General features: G+C 46.8%; 1 protein-coding gene across 1 annotated transcript in view; it reads right to left on the reverse strand.

Moving 5' to 3' along the window:
- The window catches only part of SYT17 (synaptotagmin 17), an 816561-nt gene that overhangs the window by 459116 nt on the left and 336789 nt on the right, over window positions 1-20656 (reverse strand). The gene's annotated exons all lie outside the window — the stretch shown is intronic.

Consider the following 20656-nt stretch of genomic DNA (forward strand, 5'->3'; position numbering starts at 1 on the left):
GTATTTGCCATTTATTTTGAACTGTGTTTACAGTTTAGTCTAAGGATTGTTAATTTCAAAAACTCTGATTAAAATGAACATGGGGGGTGGGTATGGCTGGCTGCGATCAAAGTTGGCCACCTAACTGCAGTGTTCTGACACCCACAGAGACAAAATGACGCTAAGCATCCTCATCACATCCGTTAACTGATGGCAGCTATCCATTTATCACTTCTCTGAGCAGTGGGGATCCCATTAACCCATCCTGTCCAGCTGGGGACCGGCCGGGGCCCTGGTGAGTATGCCGGGTGCTGCATGGTCTGCTGGGGCTGTGGGATTGTGCAGACTTGCCTAGACCCCATGCATCCAAGTGGAATGAGGGCTGCTGTGAGGGTGTGAACAGCCCGCTTGTAGTGAGCACTGGACTCCTGCTGCCCCACAACAGGGGTCCTGGCCTGAACAAGCATGGCGGCTGGCCAGGACAGACGTACAGGTGCTGGGCCTTTGTGGGCGGTAAGACACTCGGAGTCCTAAAGACTCAGCTGCTCTTCATAAGCCTCGCAATCGCTCTAGAACCTTTGTCTTAATCTCCGGGGTGGTGAGCTGACATTTAGGGGGTCATTCTGTCTTTGGCGGGTGGCGGAGGCCGCCCGCCAAAGTCCCGCCGTCAGGATACCGCTGCGCGGTCAAAAGACCGCTGCGGTAATTCTGAGTTTCCCGCTGGGCTGGCGGGCGACCGCCAGAAGGCCGCCCGCCAGCCCAGCGGGAAACCCCCTTCCATGAGGATGCCGGCTCCGAATGGAGCCGGCGGAGTGGAAGGGGTGCGACTGGTGCAGTTGCACCCGTCGCGATTTTCAGTGTCTGCTTGGCAGACACTGAAAATCTTGGAGGGGCCCTGTTAGGGGGCCCCACGACACCCGTTACCGCCAGCCAGGTTCTGGCGGCCAAAACCGCCAGAACCAGGCTGGCGGTAAGGGGGTCGGAATCCCCATGGCGGCGCTGCAGGCAGCGCCGCCATGGAGGATTCCCTAGGGCAGCGGGAAACCGGCGGGACACCGCCGGTTTCCCGTTTCTGACCGCGGCTGTACCGCTGCGGTCAGAATGCCCATGGATGCACCGCCAGCCTGTTGGCGGTGCATCCGCGGTCCCAGGCCCTGGCGGTAGTCAACCGCCAGGGTCAGAATAACCGCCTTAGGATGCTGAATCTTTTACCCTGAGACCTTGCTGGTGCAGTCTCACTTCCAGAGGTAGTGCACATTCAGGACACAGGGAAGGACTTCTAGTAACTACCTCTGCAGGGACTGAAGTGAGACCTTGATTATTTCCATTCCTTTTGCTATGTCCCCTCCAGCCCCATGCTGCCTCCCTCTTTTTTTCTTTTCTCCTCTTTTTGCACCAGAATCTCCCTTTCCACTGGACCCTGTTGCACTGCTTCGGAAACATAGCACTCTGAGGCCCTTAGGGCATTGGCAAATCTTCCTCATCTTACCTCTTACTTATGCTGACCTTGCTGCTCGGAACTGCACTGGCTGCAACTATGGGCAAATCTAATCAGCGCCTGAGTAAGCTTCCATTCAAACAGTGCAAGGCTCTGAGGGCTCACTAGGTCACTATGGCTCCACAAGACGAGACACCTTCAGAGTCTGAGGAGGGTATTACATTGCTCCTGCTAGAATTACAAGCTAATCTTGCCAACATTGATGGGAAATTGGACTCTGTCACTAAGGCGGTCATTCTGACCCTGGCGGTTGACTACCGCCAGGGCCGGGGACCGCGGATGCACCCCAACAGGCTGGCGGTGCATCCATGGGCATTCTGACCGCGGCGGTACAGCCGCGGTCAGAAACGGGAAACCGGCGGTGTCCCGCCGGTTTCCCGCTGCCCTAGGGAATCCTCCATGGCGGCGCTGCAGGCAGCGCCGCCATGGGGATTCCGACCCCCTTACCGCCAGCCTGGTTCTGGCGGTTTTGACCGCCAGAACCTGGCTGGAGGTAACGGGTGTCGTGGGGCCCCTGGGGGCCCCTGCAGTGCCCATGCCAATGGCATGGGCACTGCAGGGGCCCCCTAACAGGGCCCCACCAAGATTTTCAGTGTCTGCCAAGCAGACACTGAAAATCGCAACGGGTGCAACTGCACCCGTCGCACCCCTTCCACTCCGACGGCTCCATTCGGAGCCGGCATCCTCATGGAAGGGGGTTTCCCGCTGGGCTGGCGGGCAGCCTTGTGGCGGTCGCCCGCCAGCCCAGCGGGAAACTCAGAATTACCGCGGCGGTCTTTTGACCGCGCATCGGTATTCTGATGGCGGGACTTTGGCGGGCGGCCTCCGCCGCCCGCCAAAGTCAGAATGACCCCCTTAGTCATTAGACAGCCTCACCAAGCGACTTGAAAGACATGCCAAGCGGTTGGTTGTAGGTGGAAAGCATTGTTGTTGACCACTTGAACAAACTTCAAGCAGTTGAACATAAACTACTTACTGCAGTAAACAAAAATGAAGACTTGAAGACCTGATCACAACAAACCAATGTCAGAATTGGTGGGCTGGCTGAATCCTTTGTGAATCCTGGAATTTTTTGTGGAAAACCTGTTGCTGGAACTACTTGGCAGTGACAACGTTTGTGAAATGTTTATGGTAGAGTGTAGTTTACCCAAAGGCCAGCCCCTGGCATGCCCCCACGATCCATAATAGCATGCCTGCTGCACTACTGTGAAAGTGATGTGGCTTTACGTCTTATATAGGAACGGTGGCCCCTGTTCTATCAGGGCACAGACATGTCAATCTTTTCTGTTTTTACAATAATTGTGAAGTACACCAGACGAAGGTTTCTTTGCGATCCAGAGACTGCTATATCAATCAATAGCTAAATATGGTATGTTTTACCCTTTTAAATTGTGTCCTTACAGGGGATAAACCACTGCTCATCATAGACACTGGGGTGGCTCTGGCATTTGGCAAGTGCCACTGACCTATCTGGACGAGTGCCTGAACAGGAGGGTCCAACTCTGTAACTTCTTCCTTGGGGCATGGCCAAGACACCTTTAGTGACAATGACTGAACCAGCACTCAATTAACAAGTTCTCAAAATTGATCAGGATGGTGCAATCTATATCCTGCATTGCTTAATGTTTGATGGTCTTCAACAAACAGGGTAGGTCTCATCCTATCAACCAATGTTATATCATTCGTCTTGCTGGAGGATGAGAACCACTCACCTGTGAGTAATAACCCCCTTTTGACAATGGGTACATGCTTAGGTACTGAGGGAATACTCGCTGATGAGTTGGATGGTCATTGTGGACTGGGCACCTGTATTTTATGCTGAGTGATGGGTGAGTGGAGGTTTGTATTTTGGGTAGTCCTAGCCATTCACTTCTGTTTGTTATTGTTCATACAGCATCTCATTTATATTATGTCACACATGACATAGTGCAACATTACCATACCCACTCATTCTTTTTTGCACCATTCCCACTATTCCTGGCACACACTATAGCACTGATTCACAGCGGAGCAGCGGAGCCACCACTTAAACACTAATGACTTTGAAGATCCGCACCCTAACACACCTCTGTGATAGCAATGTGAATAGGTCCCATAGAAAGCGGGGACACTGCTACCTAGCATCTTACAACTCCAACTCACAAGAAGCCGCCATATTGATCCAAGGGACTATCGACTACAAGCATAACACCACCTACCATGACCCACAGGGACAATATATAGTGGTCCAAGGTTCACTGTCAGATAATCTAGTTCTAATTGTGAATGTGTATGGCCCTAACACAGATGATAACACAATGTTAAGTGAGGTCACCGAAATCTGCCTCAAACACATGGGCAGTTAGCTCCTCTGGTGGGGGGGCGACTACAATTTAATCATTGACAAATCCATGACATGTACCCTCCTCCTTCAGGGTAATGACAGAGACATTGCACTAAAAACTGGAGCTATTAAATCTACAGGACACCTAGCATGCCATATATGGATTGGACAAGCGTATTCATATTATTCAATGATCCATGACTCTCACTCACAAATAGACTTCTGGTGGTGCTCTACTGACAAAGTGGGATGGGTCACAGACCAAACTTATCTACTGCATGCTCTTTCAGATCATGCACTGGTGAGATTGTTCATCTCCTTCTCCATTGTCGCATGGCATTACAGACCCTAGTGATTCCTCACCAGAGCACTGCTGGACTTGGCCTTTGAGGGGTTTGAGGCAATCCAAGATTATTTCTGTCTGAACTTCAAATCTGTGGATTCCCACGAGACAGTATGGAAGGCCTTTAAACTAGTCATTAGGGGAGTCTGTATATTAGTTTAGGCAGGCATAGTGATGTCGATCCATAACCAACTCACACACCTCGAGGACAAACTTCAGCATCTTGAGGCCCGCCAATGGCAGAACTCACCTGGTAAGCTGGACCATGAGCTGCACAATACCCTCATGTCAGTTAGGGAGATTGTGGAAAAGGAGCCTAATTTAATGGTGAGTGACACACAGGTCCCATGCAATGGGGGGGAGAACTACCAGGTAGAGCCGTAGTGTAGGTGCAAAGAGCCTTCATGAAAAATAATACAATCCAAACTATATGTGACACACATGTGACCTACTAGAACACTACACTACATATAGCGGAGGTCTTTATACTTATTATGAACACTTATACACTTCAACAGTACAATAGGAGGGCACTTAAATAGTGGATTACCTTGATGATATCACTTTGGCTTGCTGACTGCTGATGAAAAACAGCCACTTAATGCATCATTATCCCTAGAAGAAATAGCAGAGACAACTAAAAGCCTTACATCCGGTAAGACCCTATGCTCAGACAGCTATACTGTGTAGACTTTCATAGAGACTCTAGGGTCACAACTCCCCAGAGTCTTTAACAAAGCTCTCAATAAACAGTGCTTAAACCCAGAATTATGGGAGGCCAACCTAATCACACTACTGAAACCCAATAAGGATCCCTTCTATGTTGGATCCTACTGGCCATCATCTCTCCTCAATGTAGACAGTAAAATATTGGCCTGGCTCATAGCCTCCCGCTTACATGAGCCACCAAGGGCCTGGTCCTCCCTGACCAGAAGGATTCATACCAGCTCAGTCCATTGCTCATAACATATGCTTGTTATTCGCTCTGATGTACCACGTGAACCTTGACCTCCCAGACATCGGCATATTTCTAAATGATGAGAAGGCATTTGAATCAGTGGAGTGCCCATTTAGGCACACAGTGTTGCGACAAATGAGACTGCACTCTTACACACTCGCTGCTGTATTTGTTTCCAACACTGCAAGTGTTCTGATTACAAGGAATCTTTTGCACCATCTCTCAATGACCAGACTCACAAGACAATAAAGCTCCATACCTATGCTCCTCTTTGCTAAAGCAATGGAGTCGCTTGTCTGCAAGCTTTGAAAACACCACACACACAGGCAAGTGATATTAACAAGTTGCCGCTCAATAGTCTCACTATATGCAGACAACATCATGTTAGCTCTTAAGCACCTAGAAGGGAACCTATCCCGGTTTTTCGCACCCTTATACAATTCTGTGGTTACTCTGGCATACAAATAAACTGGGGTGAAACTGAGATCTACCCACTCACAACAAATTGCTTCTGAATATCCACTCCAGTGGCATGAAGATTTGATCTGTTACTTCGACGTAAAGATACACAGAGACAGGGAAGTCATCATGCACAACTGCGGTCCAGCAATGTCTCACTTACACACATAAATAGATCACTGAATCAAACTACCTCTATTACAGCCTGAGTGGAATTATTCAAAATGGTCATCATGCCTTGCTTTTGTACATGTTCTGGAACGTACCAATACCCTGTTCATGTGCGTTCTTTTCCATGCTCTGGGCTAGGTGGCTCAACTGGACCAAGAGTCAACCCAGAATATGCTGGTACTTATTGATAGCAGCCCTGGCACAGGGAGTCTAGCAGTACCTGGCCCCAAATTATATTACCTAGCTGCCCAAGCATTCTTTGTGATCTAATGCTATCATCTTCAATCCCCACTACCTCACTGTGAAGAAATTGGAAAATGTACCCCTGAGCAACTTACAAACACATCTTTTTACAAAATGGACTTATATACACTACGGCTTTCCCTTTAACGCAAGAGGCATTGGTCATAATATCACACAGAAAACACAACATACGGAAACTGGGAAACCTATTCCATCACACATCCTTTTAAAAAACTGGCTCTGCATCTACAAATACACTGGACAACTTCATCTATTACAGACTCCAACACACATTCAAGGCCTATCCCCCAGAGTTTCTGGATGGGCTCACACATCTCATTGACTTGCTCCTCATGCACAGGTGGGTTTCACACATATACAATTTTAAATTTCACGCTTCTACAACCTTACATTGATGGTATGCCCACCAGGCCACGGCCCAAGCATCAAACAATAGGAGGCAGATCTGTAAGAGTGATGGGATCCTTGTAAATGGACGTACTGCTGCACTCAGATGGTAGCAATTTCCATAAATTATAAGCACAAACATCTACACTTTAAGTTCTTCCAGACTCTATTACACCTCCATAAAATTACACTGACTAGACCTCACTAGACTGCACACATGCTCCCACTGACATCAGCTGTATGACAATTTTCTTGATCTGGCAAGGGAATATTGGTCACCTGCCACTTTCAGAATGGAGGTGCTGGCTGAGATTGCACATATCGTTGGTTATAGGATCCTCACCACCCCAGACATCATGGTGATGTGCTTTGTAGCCAAACTGCCAAAACCTGTTCAACGGTTAGTGGCACTACTACTATTGACAGCCAAAAGAGACACTGCTCTCCATTGGATGACAGGTCTGCTTTCCACAAAGGAAGCATGGCTGCAGTACGTGGTGGCTGGCAACACCAACACTGAGTTATATGCCACCATGCTACCTGCCAAATGACATAGGAGCACCTTTACGCTCCTACCTGGACAAAGCCCAGTCAGACAGTTCTGACATTCACTCATCAGCAGCTAAACGAGACCCCATTGGTATGTCAATACATAGGCCGACGACCCTGAATACCCTGACTGGACCTCAGTAGAAAACCAATGACAATACATAATGTTGGACAAACTGATTTTTTTGTCCCTTGTAACTCGGAGATATTGATGCTGCCTGTTTATGTCTTAAGTTAATAAAGTAAAATAAAAATGAAAAATTTGCATTTTTCCATGAAAATATATGTAAATGATTATGCACTGCATGTCTCAAAATTACACTAGAAATATAAGGTGCCAACATAGAGAAAAGATTAGCATGCCATACTTATATCAGTATTAAAGATGTATTGAACATGTATAGTGGGAACAGCCTAGGAGTCACCTAGACAGTGGGAGCTCCGCAGCTGCAAATCCTCAATTTTAGTGCAGACAAACTAGTGTTGAATCTTTTGTACTGCTTCTTGAATTGCTTAGAGCTCCATATGCATCTAAAAAGCTTCAACATAGTTTATTAGCTGGCTCACGTATCCACGAGGCTGACGGTTTAAGGCAAATATATCAAATAAAATGCCCTAAAAACCAAGCACACTTAAGACAGAGTATCCCATGCACTGAGTACATTAAGACTGACTGTCTGGGAAATGCACTGGACTGATGTTATACCCTCTGACAAAAGACTTCACTGAGAGAAATTCTCCATAAAAAAGCTGCCATTACTTGGGAAGGCAAATTCCAGATCATTATTACTTTAAAGTACATTTGAAAGATGGAAAACATTTGGTGATTTATGGAACAGAAGGACTAGTATTATCCTGACACTCTTTCAGGCACAATGTGGGCCAATATGAGAAAAATACTATTGTCAAGACCAAGGGGGTCATTCTGACTCCCGCGGGCGGCGGAAGCCGCCCGCCTGGCGGGAACCGCCAGAAGACCGTACCGCGGTCAAAAGACCGCGGCGGTCATTTTGACTTTCCCGCTGGGCTGGCGGGCGACCGCCAAAAGGCCGCCCGCCCGCCCAGCGGGAAAGCCCCAGCAACGATGAAGCCGACTCCGAATGGAGCCGGCGGAGTTGCTGGTGTGCGACGGGTGCAGTTGCACCCGTCGCGATTTTCAGTGTCTGCTTTGCAGACACTGAAAATCTTAATGGGGCCCTGTTAGGGGGCCCCTGCAGTGCCCATGCCAGTGGCATGGGCACTGCAGGGGCCCCCAGGGGCCCCACAACACCTGTTCCCGCCATCCTGTTTCTGGCGGTGAAAACCGCCAGAAACAGGATGGCGGGAAGGGGGTCGGAATCCCCATGGCGGCGCTGCTTGCAGCGCCGCCGTGGAGGATTCCCTGGGGCAGGGGAACCCCGGCGGGAAACTGCTGGTTTCCAATTTCTGACCGCGGCTTTACCGCCGCGGTCAGAATGGCCCCTGAAGCACCGTCAGCCTGTTGGCGGTGCTTCCTCCGTCCCCTGCCCTGGCGGTCCATGACCGCCAGGGTAGGAATGACCCCCCAAGTGTTGACAATTATTTAAACCTTGAAAAAGCCTTAGTCTTGCATGCTAAAACAGGATGAAACACCTGTTTGCTGTCCACTCCATTGCAAAAAACCTTTTGTTTAATAAATGTAAATGTTATTGTTGCTTCAAAACCAAAAGAATTGTTTATATTTTCATATACAAATAATACAAATGATTAACATGAGAAATTTGTAACATAATTTAATATATAGACATTATAGGTGAATGCATTCTTACTTAACCTGTTTATCTATTAGAGGATGAATAGGCCCAACTCTTCTGAATGCACTTGTCTCACCCATCAATATACATAAAGAATTAATTTAATATTCCCAGGTAAGGTAAGTAAACACACACAAACACATGCCAACATACGTGTATGCACATGCGTGCCCTGTGTTACAAACGTACACCAACATATACCTCTCTAGACAAATCCACATGAGCATTGTGCTGCAATTGCACATTTAGGCCCATATTTATAGTTTTTGATGCAAAACTGCGCCAACAGACCAGGAACCAGCCAGGAGGACCCACAGAAGACCCAGGACAGTTTGAAGAAGAAAAGAAAGTGTCGCTTCAGTGCAGAGGAACAGGAAATCCTGGTTAAAGAGGTAACGGAACACCAGCACCAACTGTTTGTCACCTCAAAGTTGCCAATCAGTAGGAGAGAGGCAATATGGCAACAAATTGTTGACAAGATTAACAGTGTGGCAGAAGTACGCAGAACAGTCATCGAGTGCAAGAAACGCTGGCATGGCTGCAAGCGCAGGACAAAGGAAAAGATGGCCAGGAACAGGAAGGTAGCACTGCAGACTGGAGGTGGGAGTCCAGCAAACCAGGAGGCCCTGGACCACATGGAGGAGATGGTCGCAGCCGTCATCCCTGAGGAGATCGTCACAGGGATTCAAGGACAGGACAGCGCAGACTACCACGAGACAACGCACATACAGGGTAAGTCGCATGGGGGACAAAAATGCACAAAAGTTAACTGTAAACTGGGGGGTGATACCGACCACAAAATGCATGGAAGCCATGATATACATGAAGTGGCATGGGTAAAGGGGTACGGCATGGGGGCATGGCCTGTACAGAGAGAAGTTGGGGCACACCAGAACACAACACCAACAACAGTCCCATGGGGGCATGCTGCCATGCCAACGATGTAGCAAAGGTAAAGGCACGCCAGGAGGGAAGGGCACAACGTCAAACTGACATTCCGTCACACGTCAGCCACTATAATCCCTACATTAACTAGGGCCCAATTAACAACCTCTAGCCATACCGGCAACTGGAATGTAACAGTGACAACAGTTGCCACTACCACCTCCGCTGTGTGTGCTGGTCAAGTGGTTAATGACAGGAACGTCCCCATGGATCAGACACACCCAAATTAGAAGATTCAGGATGACAACGTCAACAATCCCCTGAAACAAGACAAATGTTCCAGTCCTGTCAAATGTGAATGCCCATAGTTGCCGCAAACAATAGCCAATGTCATCGACATTAGGAGGTACACAGCACTAATGTCATACCCATGCTGCATATGTCAGGGTCCATCCTGTGCCTGGGTCACAATGCAACATCTCAAATGTCATAGTGCTCAGACAACAGCATTGGGAGGGGGGGCACATGTAACTGGTCACAGAAATACACCTGCACAGTCAGAGGAGGAAATAGGACACTGCTACGACTATCAGGGCAATCCAATGTACCACACATTCCCCAACATCAGGAGTACACATAACCAATGCTAACATCCATATTGTCCCATAACAATGCTATGCATAGGATACGCTACATTTCAACTACTTATAAGTGGATGTGAAAGATCAGAGACTGGGGCAGGTCCAGATTGTTAAGTGTGCTGCTAGAGCCATCAGAACACCCACAGCCAGTGAAAGGCCACACCATTAGAATGGATGTAGACGGAGGCTTGAGTAGGACAATAAGGTGGCCAATCACTATTTGGCCTAAAACAACACTAGAGGAGATGATGCCGACAACTCTAATAACTTACCACAATACATGTGACATGCAGGTGGGGCATTGACCTGGGAGAATGTCCATCTGAAAGACTGGAGCAATGAACAGGAAACAAGATCACAATGTGAAATCATCACAAGGCAGGCATGTCACATCACCAATGCCACAACACAGACACACTAATTGTACCCTATTTCATTGCAGAGGACGATGGATCTCCTGTGGATATGCCTGTCCAGGACTACCCTGATGACATGGATGACGAGCTGACAAACATCAGCCACCAGACCCTCCAAGATGTCCTTAGAACCCTCCAGACCCCACCTTCAGTCACAAGGAGGAGCACAGAACAAGCATCCATCACAGAGGACCCACCCACAACCCCAATTGTAAGACCTGCCAGCTCCAATACAGCTGAGGACTCAGATGACACAGGCACCAGCTTTGAGAGAACTGTAGTCGGAGTACAGCGGGAGCTGGCCAATGAGGTGCGGGTGGGGATGCAAACTATGGCAGCCAGCCTAGAGGGGTTGCGTTCGTGCATGATGTCATCTGCAGATCAGGCAGCAGCCTTGCAGGCGCTAACATCCATCCTGCAAGGACTACAACAAACTGTAAAGGAATTCACCACTGCAGTAAGGGAGTTGCAACAACACCTCGCACCCCAAACCTTCCACTGCATGCACAAATGCAATCATGACCCCCTCAGGGCCGACCTGGCTGCCTACCATCGTGATGTGGCTGCTATTCTGAAGAACCAGCAGATCCTTCTTGCAGCAGTACTGCCCTTAGGACCCCCACAGGTAGCAGCGACCGGGATGTCTGACTCCACGTCTTCTAACACTGAGGTGTGTGTTGCCCCTTCACAACCACCACCACCAAGGACAGAGGAGGCAGCACACACATCAGAAGAAGAAGATGTGGATCAGATCACCTTCACACGGAAAAGTACCCGGAAGCACTAGTCCCTGCCACATGGCCAACTATTACCAAGGTCCTGTGCTTTGTAACATTCCAGTCTTACAACAACTGTACTCAATGACTGTTCTGGAAACCACTGTAAATCTTGTCAGCCTGCCCAGTGATTGTCTTTCACTTACTCATTGGCAAATCCTGTCCCTCTGCACTGTCTGACACATCACCCCAGCATGTCCAATGAATTGTCCTTTAGCACTTGTGTAGGATCACAATGGAAGATGTCACTATAGTGGACTCACAATAATGAACAATGTACATATAGTACTACAGCACGTTTCAATAAATAGCACTTCCACAACCACTTTGTCCCTGTGTAATGTGACACAACAACCGTGCAGTAGATCACTGAATTTAGCCTCCTGCCAAATTACATAACTTGTCAATACAACTGTCCTGAAATTATGTAGTCTGATAACTATGCACAGTGGCCTGGATTGCACCATACTCTGCCCTTCCTGAGGGTAATATCTGATGAAAAGAGACACCATACACCATAATGCTGTGTTGAACAGAATAATGCTTCCTCAAGGGATATCTAAGCCATCAAATAGTGGCAGCAAAATGTTGCCACCATGCAATACTAACACATTTAACAGTGCCCACAAATGTAAGCAAACATTCAACAAACTGCATGAAGGGAGGTGTCAGAGTTTACATCCAAATAAGTAATCACGCTGAACAGTGTCACAAATGATCTATGTGAATCATGAACACTATGCTACAAAAGTGCTTACTACCACTCAGATAATAAGGGTTTCCTTGAACATCACACTGCATTCAGACATAACACAGTGCCTCCAATACCAAATCTGGAAGCATGGTTTGTGACTTTGAAAACATACGTAATGAAAAGAACACGTTGGGATCCATAGTAACTGTGATTGGTGATTGCAATGAATGGTCAAATCTTTGCAAGGTAGTTCTGGGGTAGCTGCCAATCTTACAGCTCAGTTGGGATTTGTTCGTAGCATAGGACACAAATGTAATAGAACAGAATTCATGTACACTTATGCCAAGGCCCTGATCAACAAGCATTTTACACATACTGTAAAGGGTTCACTACATATTTATTAAACGGTAATAACAGAAGAGGCAACTTGGGGAAAACTCTTGCCTACCCTAATCTACCCTAACTACTCATTACCCACAACTCTCCCTAACTAACCTAAGCTAAACTTACTTATCACATGTAACGAAATGTTCTAAACATCAACCCCCAACCCCCTTTTGAGACGGGACACATGGAGGACAACAGATACTAACCTAAACACATACTATACTATCATAAACAAATATATATTTTTTTGTATTTTTGTTTTTATATTTTATATATATCTATTTTTTTTAAACACACAAAAACCCAAACCCACACACTCAAAAAGAAAAAATTGAAATAATCAGGACCCCCCCACCCACTAACACTAACTAAACTAACCTAACACTAAGCCCCCTAAGCCCACTAAGTATACGTATAAGGAAAGAGGAGGGAGGGGAGGGAATCATGTCCTTCAACAAAGTCTAGAGGTTGGCCCTCCGGAGGGTCCACTTAATGGACTGCACACGCCTGTTGATATGGCGAACATCCCGCTGCAGGTGACTCATTTTCCAGAGGACACGGTCCATTTTGCGCTGCATGTCCAAAAAATCAGCAGGGTCAATTGTTGCAGCTGGGGCCGTCTGGGTACCAACTGTGGACGTGTGTGGGCGTGTATTGTCAATGCCTGTGGGCTGCCCTGAAGGTGGTCCACTGTTAGGGCCTGGAGCACTTGCAGTTGTTGTTGGTACAACGGTCCCAGCTGTGGGTGGTGCCACCTGGGTGGTAGTGGTGGTCGTGCTGCTGGTGGCTGTGGTGGGCAAAGTAGGGCCACCCTGTGGGAAGCCCGTCCAGGCTCAGGAGGCACGATCGGTCCTGGATCTTTGGGCCATCCTTCTGTAACCCGACTCTACCAGCAGGATATGCTGGTAACGCATTGCCCGCCTCTGGAATTCACGAACCTTGATGGGTGTCATGTTAGCAGCTGTGAAGACAAAGAAAAAAACTTACATTAGGAATTCCATTGTGTGAAATGGCACAAGAAGTAAATTAGACAGTACATCTACTGTACTTGTAACAGCTCCTATCATCATACAGATCATTGAATGTCCCTGAGGAAGTACATGGCAGGCCAGCCCACAAAGGTAGTATCACACATAGCACATCCATACCCTACAAGATGGGTAACAACTGGCATGATTTTGGCATCAGAGTTCTTCCAGTTATCAGCTAACAATCATGCTGCACATCCTCCGCCAATGTCAGGGCTACAAATGTCAGTGTACGGGATGGAAATCTAGGGGCACATGATCTGCAAGTTGTGCAACTCTTGTTGATAACAGTGTTATCTGCATGACTCAACCCAATTTACATTGCGGGGCCTACAGGAATGACCTAGAATCCCTAGATAAGACAATAGGATAAGCATTGGCAAACTCCAAAAAGCTGAGTTAATGAATTCCCACTCATGGAACAAGACAAATGATGGGCCAGCGCATCACACCTTGCTATTTGTTCAACACACAGGAGTCCATCACACATCACCAGCAAACACAACACATAACAGGCATATCAACACTCACTAGAGTTGTTGGGGTCCTGGAATGAAGCCACCTCGCCCACAGTGTAGGGTGCTGGTCCACCTGTAAGGCATGGAAGGAAGAAATGTGCTCAAAATCTGTGCACTGACCAACAATTCCAAAGACAAAAACAATGTTTAAGATTACATAGGAAGTAAAGCCACTCAGACATGATGATACTGCATCCGATATAGCACGGCTAACATGTACATATCATGTGGTGGCAAACATGCTCCTTCATTAGTGAGCAGACATAATAATGGAGTGTATTCGTCTCATCATGTGCATCCAAGAGACACATCCAAAGCCTGTTTCCTTGAGGAGTGCATTACCAGTCAAACAGCCGTTGTGGCCATGACAAATGTATGACACATAGGTACAATGTACAGATGGGCAGGGACATTTGAAAGCCCTCATGTTGTTACAGTTTCTTCATTTGATGTGGCCCAGCTATGATGAGTTGCACCAACCATAGAGAGATGAACCCATGTGCATACCTTTGGCCTGCCATCCCTAAACAAAAGGTGGAACACCAAACACCAAATACCAGTGTAAGATGTTAGCTGAGGGCACCTTGCACTTTTTCCCTATGTCTCCAAATCCAGATCTGACATGCATCCAAAATGATGACGGACCACAATAACCCCTAAAATTCATAGAACTTCCGTGAACGTTTTCCTTACACACTCACCAGACACACATGAGACATATGTGTGGGCCACATTGCTATCATCAATTGACGTGAAGCCTGCACTAATTTTCTGCATCATGTAGTGTTTCTAAAGTCAGTCTAGCTGTTGCATCAACAAAGGTCGGTAATATTTTGGAAAATCTATACCTCACTGGCAAATGTGACCTATATAGACATGATTGGCTCCTAATTTGTGTTACTGTCTGACACAAAGGTGGCACCAACTAACATTAAGCAAAAGTATTCAGTAAGTTTGCAGAGCACTTGCTTCCTGACAGCTAGCAAAGGTGGTCCTTCACATAGTCCATCAATGACCCTGTATGTTTCCAAAGCATTCCACACACTCAACAACATAGCGAGCAGATATTGTACAAATCATCTGATGTCACAACAGAGCTTTTAATCATGCACATTTACATGATTTGTACTCACTAACAGGGCCACCAATCACTGTTCCCAGGTGGTCCAGCAGATCTTGCTCCCTGGAGATGAGGTCAGCCCATCGGTGCTTCAGCTGGTGGTCATTCCTCTGGCTCCCATATACCCGCTGCAAGTGATGCAGGACCTTTCCCCACCAGATTCGACTGGCCTCTGTGTGATACCCCTGTATCACCCTCCCCCCTGCCTCAATCATAAGTGGGAGGAAATGGCACACCAGCCATATAAACCCCCCAAGCTCCTCCTCACCCATCTTGCCAAGACGTGGCCTACCCAACATCTTCGCACAGAAAAAGGGGAATAGGAGATAAAGAAGAACAAAGGAGAAAAGGGGGAAAGTAGAAGTACAAAAAAGTAAACTTAACAACTAAAAGAGCCCAACTATCCCAAAACTAACACTACCCACAACAGACTCCCACAAACAACAAAGACAATACAATACTGGACAATAGTAAATAATAATCACTCAGACAGTATACAACAACACATTTAGATAACAAACTAACAAGTAATGGAGCACACAGGAGATAAAAGCACACTTTCACTGGACAAAACTCAGAACACAGCCACACAGTCTAGAAGAATCACAGACTGCAAAGTGAAAGTACCCCCACTGTACATAATCTGTAAACAGGATATCCTATTACATCACTTCCTGCATAAAATGGCCGTCGTTTTTATCGTTATGCGCCATAATTTTTGACGCATACAGTATGTGCATCATTTCTTTCGACGCACAGGAGTAAAAATTAGGCTGCATAAATATATTTGAAAATGGTCTTAACACTTAACCAATTTTAAGGGCATAATGCGTCGTTTTTCGGGCATGAGCGTAATTTTTTGACACTTGTGCATCATTTTTTGACACGTATGCGTCAAACTTTCAGGGCAGTAACTGGGTTTGGGTAATTTTGCCATTTTAATGTGATGTAACATTTGTGACACAACTGAGATAGGCTGATTGCACCCACTTTGGTGTTGACGGTGTATGGTCACATGTGAGACATCATACTGCTGTGGACCATGGTCTGCTACTTCTTTAAGAGGATTCTTACGCTTGGCTGACGCACTAGATGGCCATATGTGTGGCCTACATATATGTATTGCACAAATTGGGCATAGCAAGGTGGCGCACCTAAGTACAAGACCTCAATGCCTATAGCTCAATGTGTGTGTAGTTGTCGACCCAGTGTGTGTGCATCACAAGATGCATTATTGAAAATATACTAGTATGTGAAGTCAATGTGTCCAAACCTTAGATGCAAGTCAGTGGGGAAATGCGAGGGGACATGTGCTAGTCATACATGTAGCAACATCAGTTGTGTGCACTTCCAAGATTTTGGGTGACGTAGACACCACAAATGACAAAGCATGCACTGGATAGATGGCAGACGCTTGTTCATGTCAATGGTACAAAAGTTGCCCATCCCATGTCCTAGAAATTTGGTAACTGCTTCCTAGGCACTTGTTGGTGAAACCACTGTGAATCTGGCACATGTACAGACTAAGTGGGTACCATGTTATTGGCACAGACAGCCAAAGGTGACCCCCATTTATTATATCACGCCACAGTTGTGGTCATATGACTGAGCCACAACTCTCCAGTGGCAGTGGTGGACCAGCAGACGAGGCAGCACGTGGCCACATATTTCCAGTAATCAATTGCACAGAGGTGTCTGGTTCATGTGTGTGGTCCAATGTTGATCCTGTATATTTTTATGGGTCTATCTTCTCACAGTTACGTCCAGGTCTCATCATGAGTCAGTGGCGGCTATTCCTGTATCTACTGAGTAACCTTTGGAGATCAATGTGAGTAAAGCCGATGAGGACATGAGAACCTACATGGGGATGGTCCAACCCTGTCACTGCAGATGTGTTATGAGACTGTCAACAGGGCAACCTTGGTGTGCTGAGTGAGATCATATCTCAGGAGTCATGTTCTGGCAGGTGTCATTACAACATTTGTACACAGGCTGGCCTGTAAAGTTCCCACTGCATCTCGGAACATCATAGCCTCTGTGTTGATTAATCTTGCAGCTATTCAGCACGCACAGGCCATCTATATGTTGTGAGCAATGTGATTCAGCGTGTGAACTGTCAGGGTCCCAACATGTGTGGACTTTTCATGCACATTATCAGAGGAAGCTGGTTCAGCTGGGGGCACCATACCCAATCCCTGCATACAGCCATGGTACACGGTCACACTTTGGTGTTCATGCATACATGAGACCCAGACAAGGGATAGGCCATGATTTTGGTATACCAAGACAATTTTACTAATATGGTACAATTAAAAATCAGATGATGCTATACAATTTATTTGGGTATGCATTGAGGAAGCACATGACAAACTACTCCCTGAGGAATGTGAGGTTTGGTAACGCAAGTGTGGTACATATGTAGCCACAAGGAACCTTTAGGGTAACGCACAGCCAGGTGCCAGTCAGGCTGACAGGATGCAGGGTCAGTCAGGATCCAGCAATTTCACAAGGTACATACTCAGTGGTCTGACTAAGACTGGTCGGAGGAAGAACAAGGCAGTTGACATGGAAAACTGTGTTTGTCCTGTGTTTTTGAAGGTGACACATAAACCCAAGGGCAGTGTTACACGGCTTAATTACTAGCAATGCATAACAGTGTATTTGACAAAATGTCAACTTCTATGCTGTTCCAATCATCTGCTGGGGCAGTGCATGTCCAAATGGGTGGTGTGCATGGAGGTGTTCACAGGTATGTGCTGCATCAGTTTCTCACAAGTCCTGTAGGTGAGATTCTAGTTCAAATGGCCAACAGTACCTTTCACAAGGGAAGCAATCTACAGGTGATAACAGGGCTTAGAAACTACAAGCCAGTGTATTAATTGACCTGACGTCCATGCAGTCAGATGTACTATGACAATGGCATACCATAGGAAAGGGTGTAGCACACTGGATTACTATTGTTAGTCTGTGTGTGTAGAGGAGGGAATATTGGGGTACACAAATTACCATTCCAGGGACCTCTTCAGACAGGTGGGTTGAGACCAGGAGCATGGGTGTGTCAGGAGTTAGGAAATGGGCTGACATGTACATGGAATGTCATGTGCGCCCTGCTTGTCATAGGTATGGCACTTGTGCTGTCTATGTTCTTCTAGGGAACTCTAGTCACAGATAGTCCTTGCAAAGATAGGTACTGTATGACTTACTGCTGTCAAGGGTCTCGTCATACATTCCTGTTACCAATGCAATTGCACATCCACTGCCTCATGTATGAGGCATTTTTTTCCCTTATTGACTGATGGTGTCTTAGTTGTGTGCCATATGCTGCGATGAACCATGTTGCCAACATGTATGTGTGAAATATGTGTGGTCCTCTGTTATTGCCCTTCAAAGATGAAATGTACAGGATATATGTCATTTACAGTGTGTGTGTATGTGACTGTCGTATGATACGCATCACAATTGCTTTGGAAATTTCTGTGTCCTGATCGGTATATCAGCAATGCTCCATGAGGCTACACTCTTATTCAGATAGTTAGATATAAAGGTTAGCACAAATGATTACCCAGACCATGATATGGTGATTATTTTTGGTGTTTATTTACATTAGTTAATACAGTGGTGATGGTGAGTCGTTTTAAAAGAAATTGTTCACAATATGTTGGCGCCTACGCAATCCACCAGCTGTGTTTTGTTGTTCCCCCTCATGTTGCAGGCCAGCATCCTCCTCTTCCTCCTCTTCAGGCATGTGTGGCTCTGGTTCTAAGAGGGGAATGGTCCTTCATATCCAAATGTTGTGCAGGATGGCACATGTTAGAATGATCTTACAGATCATTTCTGGGGAATTTAGTAGGCTGCCACCAGAGATGTCGAGGCACCTGAATCTCGACTTGAGGATGCCGAAAGTCCTCTCCACTATGTTGCGGGTCCTCCTATGTGCGTCATTGTAGGTACGCTCTGTGGCAGTGCTTGGGTTGCCAAATGGTGTCATAATCCATGGCTGAATCCCATAACCCTGATCAGCTGAAAGAGAAAATGATTGGAATCATGTTGCTGTAGCTTGCCCCATTGATATCAACTTGCATGGCAGTAGTTGTCTTCTGTTGTCTGTGACTCTTTTGTGTTAATGTGTTCCTTCCTAGGCTTGTAGGATGTACAATCTGCATTGGGTTGTTTCCTTGGCTGAACAAGTGTTTGCCTGCTGACCAGTTGTCAGCAGTATATTTGGGTATCTGCAGTACAGGGTGCACTGCCTAGCATTGTGACTTGTGATGCAGGTGTCCCTGTGTCTTCACTGGGGGTGAGATGATAGTTCCATACACAGTTTAATTTGACAGTGGTGGTAACACGTTTGCATCTATGTGCCCTGGACATCCCATACCTTTAGACTTATGCAATGGATTAATTAAAACATCAGTGAGATGCTTACATTTTGCAAGGTGACAATTGGCCACACCTCTCCATACATTGTGATCATTGACGTCTTAACATTAGACTGTACACTAATTTCAGATGTGTGACAGGTTCACTGCAGACCTATCAAACATGGCTAGCGATGTCACGACCTCAGTGTGTTCCTGTCCACATGTTGCTGTCGTGGTGTATGTGTTGTGTGTCCTAAAGGGTTGCTATGCAGTGTGTATATAAGTAGGTTTCTGTACTTACCAACAAGTAGTCCATTGCCATATCGTCCATCCTGGAAGTGTTGATTGATGGTAGAGTGACGGAAGATGAATGAGTCATGGACACTCCCATGCTACTTTTGCCATGATGTTGGTGATAAATCCTTGGTGATCGACAATGGCCTGTAGAGGTGTTCAGTTGCAGCAGGTGGCACAAGGCACACATGTGTGCAGTCGATGGCACCAAGGACGTGTGGGAAGCCACTAATGAGGTAAAACCCCTGTTTTGTTTCCTGCTGCTTCTACAGTGTGTTTGGGAAGCAGATGTGGCGGGGTGTGAGTCCAATGATGGCATCCAGTACTTTGGGCAAGAAGGCAGAGAATGATGGCTGTGATATTCCGGCAACCAGGGCGCCAGTGCTTTGAAAGGAGCCACTTGCCAACATGTGAAGTACAGCTAGCAGCTTGGTTTCTGTTGGGATGGTGCGGGGTGTCAGCAAGGTGGGTGCCAACTGTGGCTCAATGTTGCGCAGCAGCTGCTGAATGGCCTGCCAGTTCAACCTGTACCTCTGGATGCTGTCATGTTCCCTGAGTCCATGAAGGGTTGTTCTGGTGCGGAATATCCTCTCCTGCCTTCTGCGCTGCCTTTGGGGTTCCTGCTGGTGTTGTGGTAGCTGCTGTTGTTGTTGCTGGGCTCTGCGTCTGCGTGCACGCTGGATGAGAAGCACCTCCATTTCTCCCTTTTGCTGCTCTTCTGTTGCTTCTGTGTGTTCTGATTATATACAGGTGTGTTTGGCCCATTTTAACGCCTGCCCTGACCCAGGCGTTAATTTTTGACACAAATCGGGCTGTGCGTCATTTTCCAACTC

Source organism: Pleurodeles waltl, chromosome 10 (assembly GCF_031143425.1).
Source record: "Pleurodeles waltl isolate 20211129_DDA chromosome 10, aPleWal1.hap1.20221129, whole genome shotgun sequence".
NCBI lineage: Eukaryota > Metazoa > Chordata > Amphibia > Caudata > Salamandridae > Pleurodeles > Pleurodeles waltl.